This window comes from Lynx canadensis, chromosome B1, assembly GCF_007474595.2.
Source record: "Lynx canadensis isolate LIC74 chromosome B1, mLynCan4.pri.v2, whole genome shotgun sequence".
In the NCBI taxonomy this organism is placed as follows: Eukaryota; Metazoa; Chordata; class Mammalia; order Carnivora; family Felidae; genus Lynx; species Lynx canadensis.
This window is the reverse complement of record NC_044306.2, coordinates 188324610-188349053: the sequence shown is the minus strand read 5'-3', so window position 1 is coordinate 188349053 and position 24444 is coordinate 188324610. Positions and strand designations below refer to the sequence as shown.

General features: G+C 39.7%; 1 pseudogene; it reads left to right on the top strand.

Moving 5' to 3' along the window:
- Nucleotides 1-14688: 14688 nt before the first annotated feature.
- On the top strand, nt 14689-23628 carry LOC115513093 (annotated as a pseudogene).
- Nucleotides 23629-24444: the final 816 nt, after the last annotated feature.

The following is a 24444-nucleotide window of genomic DNA, read 5'->3' as shown; positions in this document are numbered from 1 at the left end:
ACTGCAGACAACAGGCTATAACTTATAGCAGCTGTTTGTTGCTTGTTGTCTTATTATCTTTTCATCCATTTGAACTTCCCTTTCACTCTTATCTGAGTTCATGTTATACTTATATTTGTTTTTGTTGTTTTTTAATCTGGAACAATATGGGCTCCTTTAACTCTAAAGATTCTTCCTGTTTGTCCAAAAAGCTCTAGCCTTCTATATTTTTACTTATGAGGGGTCCACTATTGCCAAACTCCATGAAAACAGGATTTCTATACTAAATATGAAAAGAAACATAATTTCTAGCAGGCTCTTTGATTTCTCTAAATAAGTGAATTAATTCCAAATCAATGTCCCCTCAGGGTCTTTAAACAAAGCTAAAGAAAGAAGAGAAAAGAAATCTGTATCACTTCAAATTATAAAAATTGATCCAGAAAACTACGGGTTTCTAAAAGCTGTGTAAACCAAGAATTAATAGTTCTACAAAATATAATCAAGTTCAGCCTTTTGAAAATGATGAAAATCAGTGACATTATTACAAGGTATATGGACAATGAAAAAAAAAGTTCTGTCAAATTCAGAAGAGAACAAAATTGCAGAGATGCACAACAATGCTTCCTCAACCGATCTAATGGTCTTAATTATATGGTTTTGTCTCTTTAACTGAGAAACATGCTTAATAGCTACTAACAGCTCCGTTTCTACCTTAAGAGCTGTAGCTTTATCACAATCAGCTCTTCTAATTTTCCAAAGAGTTGATAAAATTTGCATTTCATGAATAGAAAATATATTTTGAGCAAACAGTTGAATATACCTTGGCTACCTCTAGAGGGACTTAACAAACAACATTATCAGCTGTCTTAAAAACTAATGGAGTAGAGGGCTTCCCTTCCAGCAACACTAGAGTAACAGATCGGATTTGTCTACCCACCATAAAGAAGTAGGGACATGGACAAAACATGTGAAACTGTTTATGGACATTATAGAACATGCAGCCAAGGACTACAATCTCTAAAGGAAGAGAAACATCTAGAAGGGTGATACAGTCACCACAGCTTTCTGCCTGGAGGCACTTCATAGATTATGCTGGAAAAGAGAACCCCAAGCAGAACACAGGTGTGCCACTGAGTTCATGAAGACTGGAAGTCAGCAAAGCCATGTGGTTGCATTTGTATAAAGAACCAGAGATGAGAGAAGCATACAAAGAGCTCCAGGAATCTGCATGGGGATCTGCTCCAAACTATAACTGAACACTAACTTATGTATGCATAAGGTTAAATTTCACAGTCAGAAAAGACCAATTGAGAAACTTTAAGACCCCTTAAAAAAAATATTTTATTTATTTTGAGAAAGAGCACACAAGTGGGGGGAGGAGCAGAGAGACAGAATCCCAAGCAGGCTCTGCACTGTCAGTGCCAAACCAGACACGGGGCTCAAACCCATGAACCATGAGATCATGACCTGAGCTCAATTCAAGAGTCAGATGCTGAACCAACTGAGCCACCCAGGTGCCCCTGTAGGAGCTCTTACATAGACCTGAGAGATGTTTGAGTTTTAACCAGGCACAGCAGGGAGGTCTCAATACCCACCAAGACTAGAGACCTGAGAGTTATCACTAAATGGTAGGGGTAAACCAGGCTTACAGTGAAGTCTATGCAAGCCCTTAAATGCCAGCTTTTAAGTACCAAGAAAATCCACATGTATCTAACCATCTGCTAGAAAAAAAACTCCAGTGCTCCTTAAGACAACAAAATCTAACACTCAACAACAAAGAATCACAACGTACAGCCTTCAATTAAAATCAACAGACTGAGAAGCCAGAAAATGCCACCCAGGAATGAGGGGGTAAAAATCAGTCAATAATAGAAAATACTTAGAAATGACATAGGATGGTACTATCAGACAAGGACTTAAAAGAGGTACTGTAAATATGCTCAATATTTTATTTTAAAGGAAAACACACACACAATAAAAAATATAAAGAAAGGCTAAATTAAGTCCTGGAGATGAAATATACAATATCTGAAGTGAAAAACTTGATGGGGTTAATAGAGATAAGACTCTTTAGAAGCAAAGATTAGTGAACTTGAAGACATAGAATTAGAAACTATCCAAACTGAAGAGCAGATAGAAAAACAGGCAAAAAATGAACAGAACTTCAGTGATTTTTAGACAACATTGTTCTAACTTATGTGTAAGAAAAAGATAAATCAAAGGAATAGCCTGCAGATTTCACAAATTTTATTGATAAAAACAATAAACACATAGATCCAAGAAATACATACACAAGGAAAAGCACAACACATAATGAAATTGTTGAAAACTAATGATAGAAATCTTAAAAGTAGTCAGACAGAAAGACAAATCTTTTATAATAAAATTATCAAGTCATCAACAGACACAACAGTCCTAAGTTTATATGCTTAGTTACATAGTTTCAAATACATGAAGAATATAATGAGAAAACAGAAAGTAGACAAGTTCAATATTATCACTGGAAATTTCAACATCCCTTTCTGAACAAGTAATAGATCAAGTAGAGAGAAATCAATAAGAATACAGACATCCTAAAAATCTGTCAATCTAACTACTCTAACTTACATGTATAGAACATTCTACCCAACAGCATTAAAATGTGCATTTGTTACACATGGTCATCAAACATTCGATAAGAGAGATCACATGCTAAACAAAACAACAAATAATTGATAAGGCCTGAAGACTTACAAAGCATGTTCTCTAATGACAAAGGAATTGAATTAGGAATCAATAATAATAGTCATATCTGGAAAAATCTTCCAACATCCTTTCCAAACACCACATGGGACAAAAAAGAAATGAAGAAAATTAGAAAATATTTCAAAAGGACTTAAAAGAAAAAAAATTTAGGGGATCCATGTAATGCAGAGTTTGAAGATGAATTTATAGCTCTAAATGCTTACAGTAGGAAAGAAAAAGTGAAATTTCCATTTAAGAATGGAAAGGAATAACCATGGTGAGATATCACCTCACACCTGTCAGAATGGCTAAAATTAACAACACAAGAAACAACAGGTGTTGGCAAGGATGCAGAGAAAGGGGAACCCTCTTGCACTATTGGTGTAAATGCAAACTGGGTCAGCCACTCTGGAGAACAGTATGGAAGTTCCTCAAAAAACTAAAATAGAACTACCCTACGATCCAGCAATTGCACTACTATAGATGTACCCAAAGGATACAAAAACACAGATTCAAAGGGGTACATGCACCCTGATGTTTATTACAGCATCATTGATAATAACCAAATTATGGAGAGAGCCTGAGTGTCCATCAAGTGAAGAAAGGGTAAACAAGATGTGGTATATATACACAATGGAATATTACCCATCAAAAAGAATGAAATCTTGCCATTTTCAATGACGTGGATGGAGCTAGAATGTATTATGCTAAGTGAAATAAGTTAATCAGAAAGACAAATATATGATTTCACTCATATGTGTAATTTAAGAAACAAAACAGATAAACACATGGGAAAGGGTGGGGGGAGAGAAGAGAGGAAAACAAACCACAAGAGACTCTTAATGACAGAGAACAAACCGGGGGGTTTTATGGAGGGAGGAGGGTAGGGGATGGGCTAAATGGTTGATGGATATTAAAGACAACACGTGTTGTGGTGAGCACTGGGTGTTGTATGTAAGTGATGAATATTGCACTGTATGTTAACTAAAATTTAAAAAGATGAATTAAAATAAAATAAAATAAAATAAAATAAAATAAAATAAAATAAAAGGGATTGGCCCATAATATATGTAGTAAGCCACTGGTCTTTACACATACCACGTCATTTCAAAGTATATCTTTATCTCATTTTGACAAGGTAGATTCGGGCTAATCTCCTGACAATTTTGTTAAATAGTTCTCTGAATGTGGGAATTAAATTTGCATGCCTGTGATTCCAATTATGAGTCCCTTGTAATAAATTTATCCTATACTGAATTTTCAATAGAAAAAAGAAAAAAGAAAGGAACAACTTAGAGTTACTAAAAGGCATCCAAAAAAAAAAACCCCTACACCTAACGCCTATTTAATGGTGAAAGAATAAATGCTTTTCCATTAAAATAGGAAATGACATCAAGAAAAAGAAAACACATACAGATTAGAAAGAATTAAAACTGTCTTTATTTGCAGGTAACAGGATCACATATACAGAAAATCCTAACAAATTGGGACACCTGGGTGGCTTAGTCGGTGAATCGTCAATGGTTTGTGAGTTCGAGCTCCACATGGGCTCTCTGCTGTCAGCACAGAGCCACTTCAGATCCTCTGTCCCCTTCTCTCTGCCCTTCCCCCACTGGTGCACACACATGCTCTCTCTCAAAAATAAATAAACATTCATACAAAAAAGAAAATCCTAAAGAAGCTACAAGAAAGTTAGCATAATTGTCAGGTGAATTTAGCAAATTTGCAAGATCAATCCATAAAAATGTATTGTTTTCTATATGCTATCAATAAACAATTAGAAACTGTTACTTCTTTCCCTTCCTGTTAATCCTGTTTTGCTTTGTTCCATTACCAATTTCCAACTGTTAATTTGTTATCTGGCCTTTTCAAATGTACTACATACATTCAAAACAAAGCCCTCAGTTAATCGTATCTTGGGAAGAGCCACACATTACCTGTAGATTGCAGAAATGGCCACAAAACGTCTTCCCATCAGGAAGAGTCATACTCCTTTGAAGTATGACTCTGTAGCCCTTCCCATCAGGAGACAGAGTCCATTCTCCAGGTCCCTGCAGTTGGGCTTGCCCATGTGACTTTATTTTATTAAAAAAATTTTTTTTTAATGTTTGTTTTTGAGACAGCGTGAGTAGGGGAGAGGCAGAGAGAGAGGGAGACAGAATCAAAAGTAGGTTCCAGGCTCTGAGCTATCAGCACAGATCCCAATGTTGGGCTTGAACCCACAAACCACGAGATCATGACCTGAGCCGAAGTCATACGCTTAACCGACTGAGCCACCCAGATGCTCCCCATGTGACTTAATGAACATCTTAGTAAATGCATCAGAAGCAAAGGCATGAAAAGTGCTTGGGCACTGAAGTTTACGCTCTGCTTTCGAGTTCTCTGGAACTGTGGGACGACTGTCTGAGGAATCCAGAGCTAGCCTGCTGAGAGATGAGAGAACACGTGACACAAAGAGGTGATGCCAACTGAAGGCCTCTTGTGCCATCCAGCCGCAACCATGCCCATCCAACCCCCAGAATCATGAGAAATAATGCTTGCATTATAGCCACTAAGTTTTGGAGTGGTTTATTACACAGTAATAGCTAACTGGTACGGGTTACTTCTGTTCTCATTTTGGCAGTGAAAGCAAATCACATGCCCACAACTCAAATCAATGTCCAGCGTACCTAGAAGGTGCGGGAAGTCCTCTCCTCATGAACAGTGATGCTCTGTGCCCCAGTGGTTAGGCTGTGTGTCATCTTTGTTCTTTACAGACATATACGGATATATTTAGAGATAAGAGTGACATGATGTCCAATTTTAATGTAAAATAATCCTTAACGGAAAAGGGGGAAAGGAGGAAGAAGGAAGAGGAACAGATGAAGGAGGCACGACATAATGGTGACATTTGCTGAACATGGGGGATGGACAGACAGTGCATTCATCTGCTGGGGCTGTCATAATAAAATACCACAGACAAGTGGCTTCAACAACAGCTATTTATTTTCTCACCGTTCTGGAGGCTGGAAGTCTGAGATGAAGGTGCCAGCATGGTTGATTCTGGTGAGAGTCCTCTTCCTGGCTTGCAGGTGGCCACCTTCTGTGTCCTCACATGGCCTTCCTGTGTGCATGCATGTGGCGAGAGATCTCTCTGTTCATCTTCGTACGACCCTAAGGGAACAGGACTCTATCCTCATGACCTCATTTCACCTTAGTTACCTCCAAAAAGTTCTATTTCTAAATACAGTCACACTGAAGGTTACAGCTTCAATATAGATGAATTTGGGGAGGAGGGAGGACATAATTCAATCCATAACAGGGGGGTTCACTATAATATTATTTCTAATTTTTTCCATGTTTGAAAATGTTCATAAGATTTAGAAGATGTAAGTGTATTTTGGCGCCTGTGTGTTTATACTTTATTTAGTGAGAAACAGAAAGTGCTGGAAGGTTCTATGGTCCCCTTTATACTCTTAAAATCTCTTGACTAGGTACTTAGAAATTGCGGCTCAAGGTAACAAAGCTGTGACTTTGCTTTAATGTCCAATCTTCTGCTTTCTTCCAGGTTGCTGGTATTACTGTAGGTCCAAGTCTGCAGAGAGAAAGAGATGGTAGCCAGCTTCTCCATCGCCGCATCTCATCTCCCCCATTTATCTAGAAGTGGCTTTCACTTCGGTCAGAACTGACGTGCTGGGGGAAGGGCTTATAAAAGGTTTCACATGATCTGGAACTGTCCTTTGTTGGCCTTGAGCTCTCTGGGCCTAACGCTGCTGCAGCTTCCTTGACACAGACGGACGCATATGGTCACTTGGAATTCCTTCCCTGACAACAGAAAGTCTATGGCCTACTTCCAGACTCTTCTGGTTGAGACTCCCTACTCCCACAGAGGGCAGTATTGGACAGGCCTCACAGAAACCTCTTGCCAGCAAGGTCTACTGTGAGGTCTGTATCCAATGCACAGAAAATACTTACCCATCTTTCCCCCCCGAGTCTGTGCCTCTCAACTTCTATCACAACAGCAGCACTCAGCTCTGTCACCCAAGCAGCAATCTGTGCATTGGTTTCCTATTTCACAGTGACAAATTATCACAAATGATTATTATTTTACAGTTCAGGAGAGGAGATATTCAAAATCAGTTTCACTGAGCTAAAAATTAAAGAGCCAGAAGGGGTGCATTACTTCTAAGGGCTCTGAAGAAACAGAGAAAACCCATTTCTTGCCTTTTCTACCTTCTAGAAGCTATCTGTATTCCTTGGCTCATGCCACACTGGTCTGGCCTCTACTTCCATCGTCACATCACCTCTGGCTGACCACTGTGCCTCCTTTTCAAAAGGATCCTTGTGATGCCACTGGGCCCACCTGGATCATCCAGGATAATTTCACCAGCTCAAAGTCCTGTTTGCCAAATATTCACTAGTTCCAGAGATTAAGATGTAGACACCTATGGGGCACCTGGATGGCTCAGTCGGTTAAGTGCCTGCCTTGACCTTGGCTCAGGTCATGATCTCATGGTTCATGGGTTCCAGTCTTGCATCGGGCTCTGTGCTGATGGTGTGAAGCTTGCTTGGGATTCTCTCTCTCCTTCTCTCTGCCCCTACTCTGCTTGCTCTCTATCTCTCTCAAATAAATAATCTTTAAAAAAAAATTTTAATAAAAAAAAAAGATGCGGACATCTTTGGGGGAATACATAGTAGCCTTCCCTGTTTCCTCACAGAAGTCTCTCTCACCAGGCTCGAGGTAAAGAAGGTAGCACTCTACTAGAGAGTAAATTCCATCCCTCCAGGGATGGCAAGAGGCCTCCAAAGAATTCTCTTCTCCAGGCCCCACACAAAGAGCTATCAGACCTCTTCTTTGATCCTTAGTCTGTCAGACAGATACAGAGTTGTGGAACAGGTGCCTTTACATTTCTTTTACAGAGTTTGCATGCACTGCTTTCTCCCCATTCAGTATCTTGATATTCACAGAATCATCACCTTAGTTGAAACCGAGGCATGGAGAGTTCCATTCTAACATCCTGTACATAACTATTTCCCTAAAGCAGAAACATGAAATTATAAACAGATCCTCATGAATTGTTAAATTCTTAAAGCTTGTCTTCTATTTGGTGACAGAATGTATTTAATGAGTCAAAAGGAATTTCAATATTCAAAGGTGAATATTAAATGAATAACATTCTATAGAACACAAAAATATTTTTAGGAGAGTATTTTTGCTTCTGAAAAGCTTTTCAGTCAGTTTTACTGTGCCTTCTTGAATGAAGAACTATCACTCAACCAATCTTCTGTTCGTATGAAAAAGAGTAATTTTAGCTGGAGCACAAACGTCACCTGCAGAATAGTAAATGTGATAGGTGATGTTGGTATACTCTATTTTGCCTAAAGAAATGTATTTTCTCATCCTTCAACTTCTCCCTCATAGTGTAATAGCTAAAGGCATTTATAAAATCCACAATATAATGGTGCCATAATTTATGTAAATACATTATTAGGCATTTCTACTCAAATAAGGAGAACGAATCAGAGTGTTTACACAAAAACGAAACTGTAGCATTTGATTGTCAGATCTGGAATATCTCTTCCATCAAACATTCCATCAAAACAGAGATGTGTGGGGCGCCTGAGTGGCTCAGTCAGTTAAGCGGCCGACTTCAGCTCGGGTCATGATTTCGCGGTCTGCAAGTTCGAGCCCCGCGTCGGGCTCTGTGCTGACAGCTCAGAGCCTGGAGCCTGTTTCCGATTCTGTGTCTCCCTCTCTCTGACCCTCCCCCATTCGTGCTCTGTCTCTCTCTGTCTCAAAAATAAATAAACATTAAAAAAAATTAAAAAAAAAAAGAGATGTGTAATCCCTGAGAGCCCACAAAAAAAAATGAGGTGGGGGCTCTATTGGTATATCAGTTTGAACTCTTCTGGGATGAACTATAACCTCAGCCAAAGTCGAGGTAGGGGGAGAAGGTAGTGGGGGAAGAGGGAGATCCAAAGATAGAATGTATGGCACAGAACTCACAGGTAGGGAATGCAGCTAAACTTGAAATTTCTAAACCCAGGCACTCACAGAAGCCTTTGGGACTCTGTTTCTTGTCTCCTCCCCCCCGTTTTTCTGCATTGTTCTCTCTGGCTGCAGGGTTACATGAATGAATATGTAACAACCAAAGGATCCTGAGTCTTTACATTACCAATCAAGTGACTAGAAGAGATTTCTCTTTAGTTCAAATTCCCCAAGAGACGGCCTGCTTTGGCTTGGGTCATGTACCCATTCCTGGAGTAATTAACTACGGCCAGGAGATCACACTACACGAGGATGGTACCCACTGTAGACGAGAGTGAGACGGAGGGGTGCAAAAACTCAACTATAGCAGGTCATTCCAAAGTGTTGGGAGAGCACAGTGCTGAATACCTAAGAGACGGTTGACATCTGGACTCCTAAATCCTATAGGTCATTGAGAATGTGTACTTTCAGGCACGTATTATGTTAGCTTCTTCCATCCACTGGAGTGGCATCTAGCAAAGCCACATTTATTTTACCATCTCTGGCTGAGGATATTCATAGAAGGATGCAGGCAGTAAAGATTTAAATACCAACCCATGTGGTTATACACTCGCAGAGGAGATAAACCAGAGCCCAGGCCATGACTGATAAACTCCCCTGCTTTCTATCTCTAAAAGTTGGTAGATTTCTTCCTGTGGATATCGCTCTGGGGGACTCAGTTTTGTGTGGTAATCTTGGCTGCAAATTCCTGTCTCTGTAGGCACCAAGGCCTTCTGTCAATAAAACCAACCAAACCTTCCAGGCCTGCCATGGTGTCAGCTTGCAAATGAAACCTTGAAGCCAGTACAATGTATGAAGTCTCATAAAACACCACTTCTCAAACATAGTCTGCATTCAATGTTAAGAACTTTTAAGTTATAATGAAAAATCTGCAGTGCCTGGGTGGCTCAGGAGGTTAAGCGACTGGCTCTTGACTTGGGCTCAGGTCATGATCTCACAGTCCGTGAGTTCGAGCCCCACATCTGGCTCCATGCTAATGGTGCAGAGCCTGCTTGGGAGTCTCTCTCTGCCCCTCCATGCTCGCTCTCTCTCTCTCAAAATAAGGAAAATAAACTTTAAAAAAATCTGACTCAAACCACTCCCTCTTTTAAAGTTTCTGGGTTTTCTTTCCCTATAATAATTCTAAAGCTACAAAGTTTTCTTTACTTTTTCATAAAACTGAACTATTTCAGGGGATATTTTATGAGAGAAAATCATCTGCACGTCGCCTGAATCATAGTTAGAATTGTGCTACAGCAAGATACTCTTGTAGGGTTTTGCCTACACTGAAGAGTCTCTCAGGCAATGTATCCTCATATGGAAGCACATTTAGACATTTAACCCCATGGAATTCACCCCATAAATGTCTACTGGCAATGAAAAAAAAGAAAAAACTCACAAAATGAGAAGTTATGAAACTTCAGCAGGTAAGAAGATACTTAGTGGAAGGGTTAAAAACAGAAATAATGAAGAAACTTTAAACATCAGTTGCTCACTAGACTCTAGGGTAAACAGAAGTTGCCTATAATTTTATTTAAAATAAGCAAAAAAGAAAAAATAAAGGTATTTGTACAAAGTTTTGGTTCTCATTATTTCTAAACATTCACAGAGAACTACATAGCTCTAAGTGTAGATTTTTAAAAAATGTTTATTTTGTGAGAGAGAGAGAGACACAGAGAGAGAGAGAGAGAGAACGCACAAGCAGGGGAGAGGCAGAAAGAGAAGGAGGGACTCTTGCCAGCACAGATTCCACCACACGGCTCGAACCCACCAACCGTGAGCCTGAGCCAAAACCAACAGTTGCACATTTAACCAACTGAGTCATCCAGGTGCCCTTCTAATAGCAGATTTTTTAAAAAGGGAAGGTTAGGAACCTGTTTTAAAAAGTCAGAGAAAGAACAGCACCGTAAATCACAAAAACATGAGAAGATATAATGAAGAACAAAGGCAATAGCTGTAGGAAGCAAACAAAACAGACAAAATGAGTGACACCAGAGTTGGTTTTCTGAAAAGGTTAGCACAAGTGACAAACCTCGAAGACAACAGAATCTTTTAAATGGAGAAAATACAAAGTAGCATCATCAGGAATGAAATAGGTGAGATTAGTATAATATACTCTACGGGATGATGGATATTAGAAAGATAAGATCTTTAGGACAATAAATTTGTCAACTCTGATGCAGTGGCCAGACTCTTTCAGAAAATAATACATCTTACACAACAAGAAAATAGAGACAAATTTTAATAGTTCAAGATCTTTCAGAAAACTGAATCTGTAACTAAAAACTACCCATGAAAGAAAACTTGAGACCAGGATAATAACTTCACCCCAAAATTCTTTCAAATATTTAAGAAAAGACTAACCAATCTTACAAAAACTCCAAAAATTTCAGAGAATGACTGAAGTATCACAATTCGTTTTAAGTGGCCAGGATAATTAATATACATCTAAAACCCTATAAGGAAAAACCTAGACCAATTTCTCTAGTAAATGTCGATGAAAAACCCAAAAAGTACATATGCACATAAAATGCAGTTTTATATAAAATACATAAAATGCAGATATTATATGACCAAATAGCATTTACTCAGGAATGCAAAGTTAGTTTAACATTCAAAATTCTGTCAATGTACTTGACTATAGTAATGGAATAAAGGAGAAATCCATGCATTTAAATACAACAAAAGGCACTTTATAAAATCCAAATCTCATTCATGGTAAAAACTCAGCTAACTTTGTTTAATTAAAAACTTTCTTTATCAAACTCAACACCCAAAAAACAAATAATCCAGTGAAGAAATGGGCAAAAGACATGAATAAACCCTTCACCAAAGAAGACATCCAGATGGCCAACCAACACATGCAATAATGTTCAACATCACTCATCATCAGGGAAATACAAATAAACACCACAATGAGATACCACCTTACACCTGTCAGAATGGCTAACATGAACAACTTAGGCAGCAACAGATGTTGGCAAGGATGTGGAGAAAGAGGATCTCTTTTGCACTGCTGGTGGGAATGCAAGCTGGTGCAGCCACTCTGGAAAACAGCATGGAGGTTCCTCAAAAAACTAAAAATAGAACTACCCTATGACCCAGCAATTGCACTACTAGATATTTATACAAGGATACAGGTGTGCTGTTTCAAAGGTACATGCACCCCAATGTTTATAGCAGCACTGTCGACAATAGCCAAAGTATGGAAAGAGCTCAAATGTCCACTGATGGATGAATGGATACAGAAGATATGGTATGTGTATACACACACACACACACACACACACACACAATGGAGTATTACTTGGCAATAAAAAATAATGAAATCTTGCCATTTGCCATTTGCAACTACGTGGATGGAACTAGAAGGTATTATATTATTCTAAGCAAAATTAGTCAGAGGAAGACAAATATCATATGATTTCACTCTTATGAGGAATTTAAGATACAAAATAGATGAATGTAAGGGAAGGGAAGCAAGAATAATATAAAAACAGGGAGGGGGACAAAACATAAGACACTCTTAAATATAGAGAACAGAGGGTTGCTGGAGAGGTTGTAGGAGGAAGGATGGGCTAATGGGTAAGGGACATTAAAGAATCTACTCCTGAAATCATGTTTACACTATATGCTAACTAACTTGGATGTAAGTTAAAAAATAAATTAATTAAAATGTTAAAAAAAAAAACCCTTTCTTAATATCACAGAGAGTATCTACAAAACACCTATTCCAATATCATTATTAAAAGGTAGAAGACTGTATGAGTATCAGTGCAAAAATACTTAACACAATACCAGCAACAAAAACTCAACAAAAAATTGAAAGGATTCTACACCATGACCAAGTGAGATTTATTCCTGGAATGAAAGAGTGATTCAACATACAAAAAAACCAGTGTCAATATACCACATTGACAGAATGAAGGGGGCAGAGGGGGGGAGACATGATCACTTCAATTGATGCAGAAAATGCATTTGACAAAATTAAGTACGTTTTCTAACAAAAAAATGTAAAAAAGAACTAGGAACAGGGGCGCCTAGGTGGCTTAGTCGGTTGAGTGTCCAACTTCAGCTCAGGTCATAATCTCATGGCTCTGTGCTGACAGCTCAGAGCCTGGAGCCTGCTTCAGATTCTGTGTCTCCCTCTCTCTCTCTCTCTCTCTCTCTCTGCCCCTCTCCCACTCACTCTCTCTCTCAAAAAATAAATAAAAACATTAACAAAATAATAATAATAATAAAAAGAACTAGGAACAGAAGGAAATTACTTCAACATAATCAAGGCCATCTACGAAAAGCCCACAGCTAATATCCCACCCAAAGGTGAAGAAAAATGGAAAAGTTTTTCCTTTAAGATCAGAATATATATGACAAAACCCTAAAGATTTGAGGGAAAAAAATAAAAAAACCCTGGTAGAATAAACAAATTCAGCAGAGTTGCAGGATACAATAATATCAGACACAAAAATCAGTTGTTTCTATACACTAACAACGAACAATCCAAAAATAAAATTATGAAGATAATCTCACTCACGATAGCATCAAAAAGAATAAAAATACTTAGGAATATATTTAACCAAGGAAGTGAAAGACTTATACACTGAAAACTAAAAAACACTGCCAAAAGAAATTTTTAGAAAGACACAAATCAATGGAAAGATACTGTGTTCATAGATTGGAAGGCTTGGTATTGTTAGGATGTCAATATCATTCAAAATGATCTACAGACTTAATGCAATCCCTATCAAAATCCTAAAAGTATTTTCTGCAGAAATAGAAGAATCCACCCTAAAATTCATATGGAATCTCAACGGGTCCCAAATAGTCAAAGTAATTGTTATCTGCTGAATTATGTACCCTCCCAAATTCATGTTAAAATTCTACCCTCCCCCCCCCACCACATCCCAATATAGCTCAGAAAATAACTATATTTGGAGAGAAGACCATTAAAGAGGTGATTAAGCTAAAATGAGGCCTGTAGGTGGGCTCAAATCCAATCTGACCAATGTCCTCGTAAGAGGAAATTTGAGTACATACAGAGACACCAGAGATGTGCATACTGAGAGGAAAGGCCATGTGAGAACAGAGCAAGAAGATCATTTGAAAGCCAAGAAGAAAGGCCACTTAAGAAACAAAACCTGCACACACGTTGATCTTAAACTTTTAGCCTTCAGAACTACAAATAAAAGTCTGCTGTTTAAGCCACACAGTCTGTGGTATTTTGCTATGGTAGCCCTAGCTAACTAACAGAGTAATGTCAAAAAAAGAACAAACCCGGGGCGCCTGGGTGGCGCAGTCGGTTAAGCGTCCGACTTCAGCCAGGTCACGATCTCGCGGTCCGTGAGTTCGAGCCCCGCGTCGGGCTCTGGGCTGATGGCTCAGAGCCTGGAGCCTGTTTCCGATTCTGTGTCTCCCTCTCTCTCTGCCCCTCCCCCGTTCATGCTCTGTCTCTCTCTGTCCCAAAAATAAATAAAAACGTTGGAAAAAAAAAAATTAAAAAAAAAAAAAAGAACAAACCCAGGGGCACCTGGGTGGCTCAGTAGGTTGGGCGTACCACTTTGGCTCAGGCCATGATCTTGTGGTCTGTGAGTTTGAGCCCCACGTCAGGTTCTGTGCTGACAGCTCGGAGCCTGGAACCTGCTTCAGATTCTGTGTCTCCCTCTCTCTCTTTCAACCGTTCATGCTCTGTCTCTCAAAAAACAAACAAACAAACAAACCTGGAGGTCTCACACTTTCTGATTTCAAAACTTTTTACAAAGGACAGTAATCAAGAGTACGGTACTAGCATAAAGATAAGAGATATAGACCAATGGAGTGGAACAGACAGACCAGAAGTAAACCCTCAGATTCAGGGTCAAATGACTTTCAACAAGGGTGCTAAGACATCCAAAGGACTGTCTCCTCAACAAATGGTGCTGGGAAAACTGGATATCCACAAGCCAAAGAAATAAAGTTGGATCCTTACAAACCACACAAAAATGGCTCTTTCATCTGGGCTGCCAACCAGACTGTGGAAGACCTGGAAACCGGCAGGCCGTGCAAGTCAAGGCCACGGCTGCCCATCAGCAAACACCAGAAGCACTCAGGAGGCCAGGGTAATGCATCACTATAGGATGAACTTTGACAAATATCATCTGGGTTACTGTGGAAAAGTTGGTATGAGGCATTACCACTTAGAGAGGGATCAGAGCTTCTGCCTAACTGTCAACCTTGATAAACTGTGGACCTCAGTCAGCGAGCAGACACATGTAAATGCTGCCAGAAAGAAGACCAGCGCTGCTCCTCTTGTTGATCTCGTGCAATCGGACTACTACAAAGTTTTGGGGAAGGGACAGCTCCCAAAACAGCCTGTCATCATGAAGGCCAAATTCTTCAGTACAAGACCTGGAGAGAAAATTAAACATTTGGCGGGGGTGGGGGGGGGAAGGGAGGGAAAGGTAGGAGGGGGGGTGCTGCTGTGTCCTGGTAGCTTGAAGCCACAATAGATGGAGGTTCATTAAATGCTAACAGATGAAAAAGAAATACAAAACTGAACTTAAAATGGATCAAAGATCTGAATGTAAGATTTTATTTTATTTATTTATTTATTTTTTTTTTAAGAAATTTATTGTCAAATTGGTTTCTGTACAACACCCAGTGCTCATCCCAACAGGTACCCTCCTCAATGCCCATCACCCACTTTCCCTGACCTCCCACTCCCCATCAACTCTCAGTTTATTCTCAGTTTTTAAGAGTCTCTTATGGTTTGGCTCCTTCCCTCTCTAACTTATTTTTCCCTTCCCCTCCCCCATGGTCTTCTGTTAAGTTTCTCAGGATCCACATAAGAGTGAAAACATATGGTATCTTTCTCTATATGACTTATTTCACTTAGCGTAATACTCTCCAGTTTCATCCACGTTACTACAAAAGGCCATATTTCATTCTTTCTCATTGCCAAGTGGTATTCCATTGTGTATATAAACCACAATTTCTTTATCTATTCATCAGTTGATGGACATTTAGGCTCTTCCCATAGTTTGGCTATTGTTGAAAGTGCTGCTATAAACATTGGGGTATAAGTGCCCCTATGCATCAGCACTCCTGTATCCCTTGGGTAAATTCCTAGCAGTGCTATTGCTGGGTCATAGGATAGATCTATTTTTAATTTTTTGAGGAACCTCCACACTGTTTTCTAGAGCGGCTGCACCCGTTTGCATTCCCACCCACAGTGCAAGAGGGTTCCCATTTCTCCACATCCTTGCCAGCATCTATAGTCTCCTGATTTGTTCATTTTAGCCACTCTGACTGGTGTGAGGTGGTATCTGAGTGTGGTTTTGATTTGTATTTCCCTGATGATCGCATTCACAATTGCACCAAGAATCATAAAATACCTAGGAATAAACCTAATCAAAGTTGTAAAAGATCTGTATGCTGAAAACTATAGAAAGCTTATGAAGGAAATTGAAGAAGGTACAAAGAAATGGAAAGACATTCCATGCTCATGGATTGGAATAATAAATATTGTTAAAATGTCAATACTACCCAAAGCTATCTGCACATTCAATGCAATCCCAATCAAAATTGCACCAGCATTCTTCTCGAAGCTAGAACAAGCAATCCTAAAATTTGTATGGAACCACAAAAGACTCCGAATAGCCAAAGTAATTTTGAAGAAGAAGACCAAAGCGGGAGGCATCACAATCCCAGACTTTAGCCTCTACTACAAAGCTGTCATCATCAAGACAGCATGGTATTGGCACAAAAACAGACACATAGACCAATGGAATAGAACACAGACTCCAGAATTGGACCCACAAAAGTATGGCCAACTAATCTTTGACAAAGCAGGAAAGAATGTCCAATGGAAAACAGTCTCTTTAACAAATGGTGCTGGGAGAACTGAACAGCAACATGCAGAAGAATGAAACTAGACCACTTTCTTACATCACTCACAAAAATAAACTCAAAATGGATGAAGGACCTGAATGCGAGACAGGAAACCATCAAAACCGTAGAGGAGAAAGCAGGAAAAGACCTCTCTGACCTCAGCCACAGCAATTTCTTACTTGACACATCCCCAAAGGCAAGGGAATTAAAGCAAAAATGAACTATTGGGACCTCATGAAGATAAAATCTTCTGCATTGCAAAGCAAACAATCAACAAAACTACAAGGCAACCAACGGAATGGGAAAAGATATTTGCAAATGACCTATTGGACAAAGGGCTAGTATCCAAAATCTATAAAGAACTCACCAAACTCCACACCCGAAAAACAAATAATCCAGTGAAGAAATGGGCAGAAAACATGAATAGACACTTCTCTAAAGAAGACATCCAATGGCCAACAGGCACATGAAAATGAATGTAAGACTTTATAAAACACTTAGAAGAAAAAAACTTCATCACATTAGGTTGGCATGTATAATACCAAAAGCATAAGGAATACAAATCAAAATTGATCAATAGGACATCAAATTAAAAACTTCTGTGTGTCAAAGGACACAATCAACATATTGAAAAGTCAGCCTACAGCATGGAAGAAAATATTTGTAAATCATACATTGTATAAAGGTTCACTATCGAACATATAAAGCACCTGCACTTCCACAACAAAAAAAACCTAGTAATGCAATGAAAACATAGACCAAGGACCTCCATATTTCCCCACCGACACATAAATGGTCAACAAAAATATGAAAAGATGCTCAATATCACTTATCATTAGCAACATGTAAATCAAAACCCAAATGAGATATCACCTCACATCCTTTAGGAAGGCTCCTAAGAATCAAAAATAGAAGTAAAAAAGTTTTGATGAGGATATGGAGAAACTGAAATCCTTGTGCAATTGGGGACAATGTAAAATGGTACAGGCTTCAGGAAAAAATATTATGGTGGTTTCTTACAAAATTAAAAATAGAATTGCCATATGATCCAGCAATTCCACTTCTGGATATAAATCCGAAAGAATTGAAAACAAGGCCTCAAATATCTATGTGTAGTATACTGGTCTTCATAGCAGCATCATTCACAAAAGCCAAAAGATGGAAGCAATGCAAACAAATGCCCATCGGCAGATACACACAGGTAAAGAAAATGTGGAACATACATACAATGGAATGTATACACATGTATACACACAGCATACAGCCTTAGAAAGGAAGGAATTCTGACGCATGCTACAACATGGATGGATCTTGAGGGCGTTATGCTAAGTGAAATAAGCCAGTCACAAAAAGACAATTACTGTATGATCCCACTTACATGAGGTACCTAGAATAATCAAATTTAGAGGAACAAAGTAGAATGGTAGCTGCCAAAACCAGGCAGAAGGTAAAATGGAGAGTTGTTTAATGGGTGTAGAATTTCAGTTTTGCAAGACCAAAAAGTTCTGGGGATTGATTACATAACAACTGTAAATATAGTTCAATTTCGGCAGAAGCGCCTTGCAATATAATCATTGTTAAATAAGAATATGAAGGACGCAGATCAGAAAGGATACCGAACTTCCCCCTATTGACTGAATTCTTTTAAAAATGTTGGCCATTCCTTTTGTAGCAATGTGGATGGAACTGGAGAGTATTATGCTAAGTGAAATAAGTCATACAGAGAAAGACAGATACCATATGTTTTCACTCTTATGCAGATCCTGAGAAACTTAACAGAAGTCCGTGGGGGAGGGGAAGAAAAAAAAAAGAGATTAGAGAGGGAGGGAGCCAAAGCATAAGAGACTCCTTAAAAACTGAGAATAAACTGAAGGTTGATGGGGGGGTGGGAGGGAGGGGAGGGTGGGTGACGGGTATTGAGGAGGGCACCTTTTGGGATGAGCACTGGGTGTTGTATGGAAACCAATTTGACAATAAATTTCATATTTTAAAAAAACATTAAAAAATAAATAAAAAATAAACAAGCATTCACTAAAAAAAAAAAAATGTTGGCCATTAAAGTCCTCATATGAGTGAAGTCATATGATTGAGGGGTTGTGGGAGGCGGGAGGGGCTAAATGGGTAAGGGGCACTAAGGAATCTACTCCTGAAATCATTGTTGCACTATATGCGGGGGGGGGGGGGGGCTAAATGGTATGTTAACTAATTTTGATGTAAATTCAAAAAAAAAAAATTGTTGGCCATTATGTAATTTACAAACTGATGTAAAATCTAACATTTTTGTTTGGAACTCATAATGGATCAGTGCTTTTATAAAAGTAAGATTTTCAACAGGTAGGAAGACAGGTGGGAATAAAGTTCACTGGTGTACATCCTGGGAATCTATTCCTGTGGCTGTCTGGTTATTTGTTCACCAAACCATCTCCTCTTCCTTCTTGGGCACACAGCTCGACTTCATTTCCCAGCTTACTCTGCAGTTAGGTGTGGCCACAACTGCACTCTGGCCAGTGGGCTGGGGCAGAAATGACATATGCCATCTCCTGGGCCTGATTCATAAAACCCTCCCCGGTGCTACCAACCATTCTCTGAGGAAGGACTTGGAGCGGGCAGAGCCTGGGTAAGAACCCCTGAGGAGCGCTGCCAGGCTAGTAACATACATACCAGACCACTGCTTCAGCAAGAAAGCCTTACTGTGTTAAGGTACTAAAAGGTACATTCTTAAAATACAAAATTTAAAAGGAAATACTTAACTAAGCAGTAAAAATTGTTAATCATGGTTGCCCACTAAACATTTTTACTCAGTCTTATATAGGAATGGATACCAGTAACAAAACAAACCTGCTTAGTAGTGGAAATTCATTACTTTCGTGTAGAGTATCTTCCTAGACCCAATCTTCTTTGACTCATGACTCAAAATCCCCATGACTCAAAGTCCCCGTGACTCAAAGTCCCCATGACTTTGGGAACTCATGACTACTCCTGGCTCTGTGACCAATCATATTCTGCATATATATTTGTTCATACGAACACTCTGATTAGCTGGATTCTTTACACAGTGAATGTGTCTCAAGAACCCTCTAGAAACATTTTGAACTTTTAAAAACATGCCTGGAATATTCTTTTAAAAAATATATTTATTTGAGAGAGAAAGAGTGCACACACATATGCATGTGACAAGGGAGGAGGGGCAGAGAGAGAAGGAGAGAGAGAATCCCAAGCAGGCTCCGTGCTGTCAGCAGGGAGCCCAACACGAGGCTTGATCTCACAAACTGTGAGATCATAACCTGAGGCCAAATCAGGAGTCGGACACTCAACCAATTGAGCCACCCGGGGTCCCCAAAATGCCTGGAATATTCTGATAAGAATTGTCATCAGTACCTTCTCAAACTGGATAATGGCAGCAGTAATGGATTAAACACATACACTCACACACACTTTTCTTCCACTGTTTTGTAGACATAACAATTAGAAGGACAATACATATTTCAAACAATATAAAGCTTGCTGAAAAAGTTTGCTGAAAAAAATCTAATGAGATTATGGCTAGGAATTAATTCTGAGCATCCAACTCTAAAAGCGTAGGTAATGGTCTGTCACTGACTATAACGGGGGTCCTGTAAGTTCACACTTGGTATCCACTTTTGAGCCACTGACATCCCCAGTGAAAAGAAGCTGAAGGAAAGCTACGTCCAAGGGCTGCTGGGGGTTTCATCACGTGCAGCACCAGGTTCACCAAGAAGGTGGAAAGACAGGGCGAGTCAGTCTACAGTAACTAAGTGAACACACAGAACGGACACTTACACATTTCTCCTTGAGGAGCTGGCTTCATTTAGCCAAATAAATGTACTGGATTTACTGTTACTTGTATTTCATTGAAAAATAGGTGAGTTGACCCATATGACAGTATTACTATAAATATTAGGAAGATATGACAAAATCTTGGCAAGAATGATGGAACGGCCCAAGTTTGGGAAACACTACCATAAGTAGCTATAAATAATCAAATCGCCTCTCAGATGAAAGCACTGGAATGAATATTAAAATAATTAGATGATTCTGGGAATCTGAAAAGAAAAAGACAATGAACATTTGCTTTAAATTTTGGATTGCTGTTGTAGGCCTCACTTTTCTTGATGGTTTAGTTTAACTCCTAGCTGAAATGCTTTCTGTTAATTTTTTTACTTCCTCATTTTTTATGGTCTCAACCAACTTCAGCTTAGGCATTCTGATCTCAATGCCTGAAACACATAGGTTTAAATGTTTTAACTTTCTTATTTTTCAATAATGAGCAAAATCTAAGCCTAAGCATCTATATATAAGTTGCCATCTGTTTGTAACATTCTATCTATTTATAGAAATATATTGAACATGGATACAAAGTTACATTAAGTTGCATGTGCAAAAATTCCTGTTATCTAGAAATTAATTAGTCGCCACCGATTACAAGCTGAAATATTAATATATGTTTATACATGTATATAAATCTAGTCACACAAATACTCAAACACAAACCTGATTTCGAACTGTTACCTAAAATCAGAGGTTGGCGTTTAATACTAGCAAATAACATCATGTTATTATATTACACAGTGTGTGACAACATTAAAAACCTTCCGTGGAATAAAAGAGTAAATCAGGTGTGTTTCCTTAATCAGAACATGACCAGTTATACCTTATTATGAAATTAAAACGCAAACAAAAGAACTGGGATGAGAATAAAGTTTGGGGAAACTACAGATCATAAGCACTGTGAGGGCTTGAGTGATTGCCTCCAGAGAAGCTACGCGATGTGTTGCAAAGCATGGTGGCCGCAGCATGAGGAAACAGGTCATGCTCCTAGATGTGGCGCAACCCGCCAGCATGTTCAGCATGGCAGAAATTCTTTGAGCCTCACTTGCCAACATTTTTGAATCGGGAAAATGAATGAGCCAATTCTCTGAGAAAACTGAAACCTCTCTTAACAGTTTTATGCTCCTGTGAAAAATAAAGAAACCTCCACCAGCCACAAGCCATAAATCAAAAAGGACAAAGGTAAGGGGATACAATGTGTTCTTCATTTCCTACACGCAAACATCAAATGTTAACTCAGTCAAATACTAGGAGTATAATGCACAAAGTCATTGCTCATCACTTTCTACGCTTGGAATATCAACACATTCCAAATATTTTTAGTATAATCTTCATTTTATTCCAAGTATTTGATGTTTTCTGTCTTCCACCCCTCCCCTAGGCCCAGCCTTCTTGTCTTCTGTTATCTACACAAAGTTATATTTAAATTAACAGATGCTTACTGAATGGTGAACGTTTCCAGGAGGGGAAATTCCTCACTTCCTGTGAGGTAGGAAAAAGCAGAGGAACAAAGTTCTTTTCCCTATGTGGAGTCAACCTATGGGTCAGAGAAAGACGTTACACATTGTTGATGCTTTACAAAATACAAGAGCAAAATTAAAATAGCAATAAAGAAGTAGGCATTATCACTCCATTCACTCCTTTTTAGTTTATCTTTACCATTTCTACACGTCATCCTACATGCATATATCAACTTACCAGGAGACCCTGGGCCAGGCAGTGGTCCAACGTGCAAGTGTTGAATCCATCCATTTGGTCAGGATCTATCCATTGGTTTGCTTCCCCCACCAAAAGAATGTCTCTAAAACTGACATTTGACAAAGGCTTAAATAGAACTACCAGTTTTATTATTGCAAAGCAAAATAATTTATTTCTAATGCGGTAATCCAATGACAAGTGAACACTTACCCTCTCGTAAGTGATCTTGTGGTGTCCCTGATATTTACTCTATAGAAGTTAAGTGGTACATCTCTCAGATTTGGGGTTTATCAAGCTAAACTTGAGTCAGTATTTCTTGAATGTACACTTTGAATCTGATCTGACTCAAACCTTTAGGCAGCTGTCACAAACAGATCTGAGCTGTGCCTCACTTCTCAAGCACTGTCTCACCTATCAGAGGGACCGGATGCACAGAGTCAGGGCAGACCCTATCTGACCTTCAAAACAGTTCCAGAAATGAACTTTCATGGAAGATGGTGGAGTAGGAGGGCCCTAAGACCACCTCATCCCCCGGATACAGCCACATCAGTGTAAATAACCCAGAAAAGGACCTGAAGGCTGACAGAACAGACTCTCCACAGTAGAGAAGAGGCAACAATCAAAGAGCGTAGGAGGGCAGAGACAAGGTCAGGAGCTAAATACACCCACAGGACTGTCCACAGGAGGGAGGGACACCACAGGTGTAGAGAGGGGCAAAGAAACATTCTCATACCAAGGAGGTTGCCTGGGAAAGATGAATCCCCATTTTTGGCTTTGAACACCAAGAGGCCAAATTTGTTGAGTTCTTACAACCAGCAGGGCTTAACACTCAGAACTTTAAAAATCAGCAGTCTGGGCTCTATGAGAGCACAGGATAGAATCACCACCCTTAAGAAGACAGAACTGCAAACAGCCCTACTGAGATACAGCACAGAGGCAGTAGTCTGAAAAATTCCTGGGGCATACGGGAGAGATTTGCTTACTAATCTCAGAGCATGACTAATCACAGAGGAGCAGGGATCTTTGGGAGACTTTCCCAGGAACAAAGAAGCTGGCAAGTGCCACTTCCCTGCCCTGCACCCCAGTCTAGATACATGGACACCTGTGAGAATCAGCACAGTGTCAACACTCACTACCTAACTTGCTAACACCATGCCCCACCCAGTGTTTTTCCCTGTGGACACACCCCCTGCAGCCAGGCCTGGAACGGGTCCTCTCCTGCAGCAGACCCACACAAGGCTTGCTATCAGCACAAAGCCCACCCTCTGCTCCACCCCACCCCTCACCTTGTACTTCTGCAGACCCACTCCCTCCACCTGACCTGCCTCGATCCTTTCTCACAGGAGACCAGGGCAGACCTAATGGGCACCATGTGCCCCACCACCATGTTCTTCTGCAGATCAATCCCCTCCACTTCACTCTTGTCTGGAGTTCATCCAAAGCCGTGCCACAAGCCTGCCAATGGGCAAGCAGCTCTGAAAGGGGCCAGCGCCACTCCAAAGTAACTCCCACCCAAGGGAGAGAAGATAACCACACACTAGTCTGAATACAGCCCCAGAGGTGAAGGCAGACATTTGGACCTGTTCTGTTGAACTGCGGGCCCTATGCAACAAGGAGAACTTCTCAGGAGATAAGACCAAGAAAGCACCCAGCAATCCAGTGCTATTGCATCTCTGGCAAATACTTGGTCCAACTTAAGCCCAAGGTTGCACCACACTGGCCCACTAACAACACAGGGACCAAAACCTGCCCACAACAGGCAAAGAGAACCATCGCAGATGACTGAAGGAAAAAGTGGCTCAGCCACAACATTGTGTGCGCATGCAACACAAACAGGAGACACCATTGAAGTGCCAGGTTCTGGAGACTGCACTGCAGGACACTATAGGCCCTCTTCTCCATAAAGCTACTACTTTCAAGAGCAGAAGACAAAGCTGACTTTCCTAACACACAGAAACAGACAGAATTGAATTGGACAAAACAAGGAGACAGAGGAATATGTCCCAAATGAAAAAAAAAAAAAGGGACAAAATCACAGCAAGAGAGCTAAATGAAATGGAGGAAGTAATATGCTTAACAGAGAATTTAAAGTAAGGGTCATAAAGATACTCACTAGACTTAAGAGTGGAGGACCTCAGTGACACCCTTGACAAAGAGAGAAAACATAAAGAACCAATCAGAGATGAAGAACTCAGTAGCTCAAATTAATAATACGCTAGAGGAAATTAATGTAGACTAGGAGAAGCAGAACAGACTAGTAACCTGGTGGAAAGAATAGGAAAGCAAATAAGATGAACAGAAAACAGAAAAATGTAACAAAA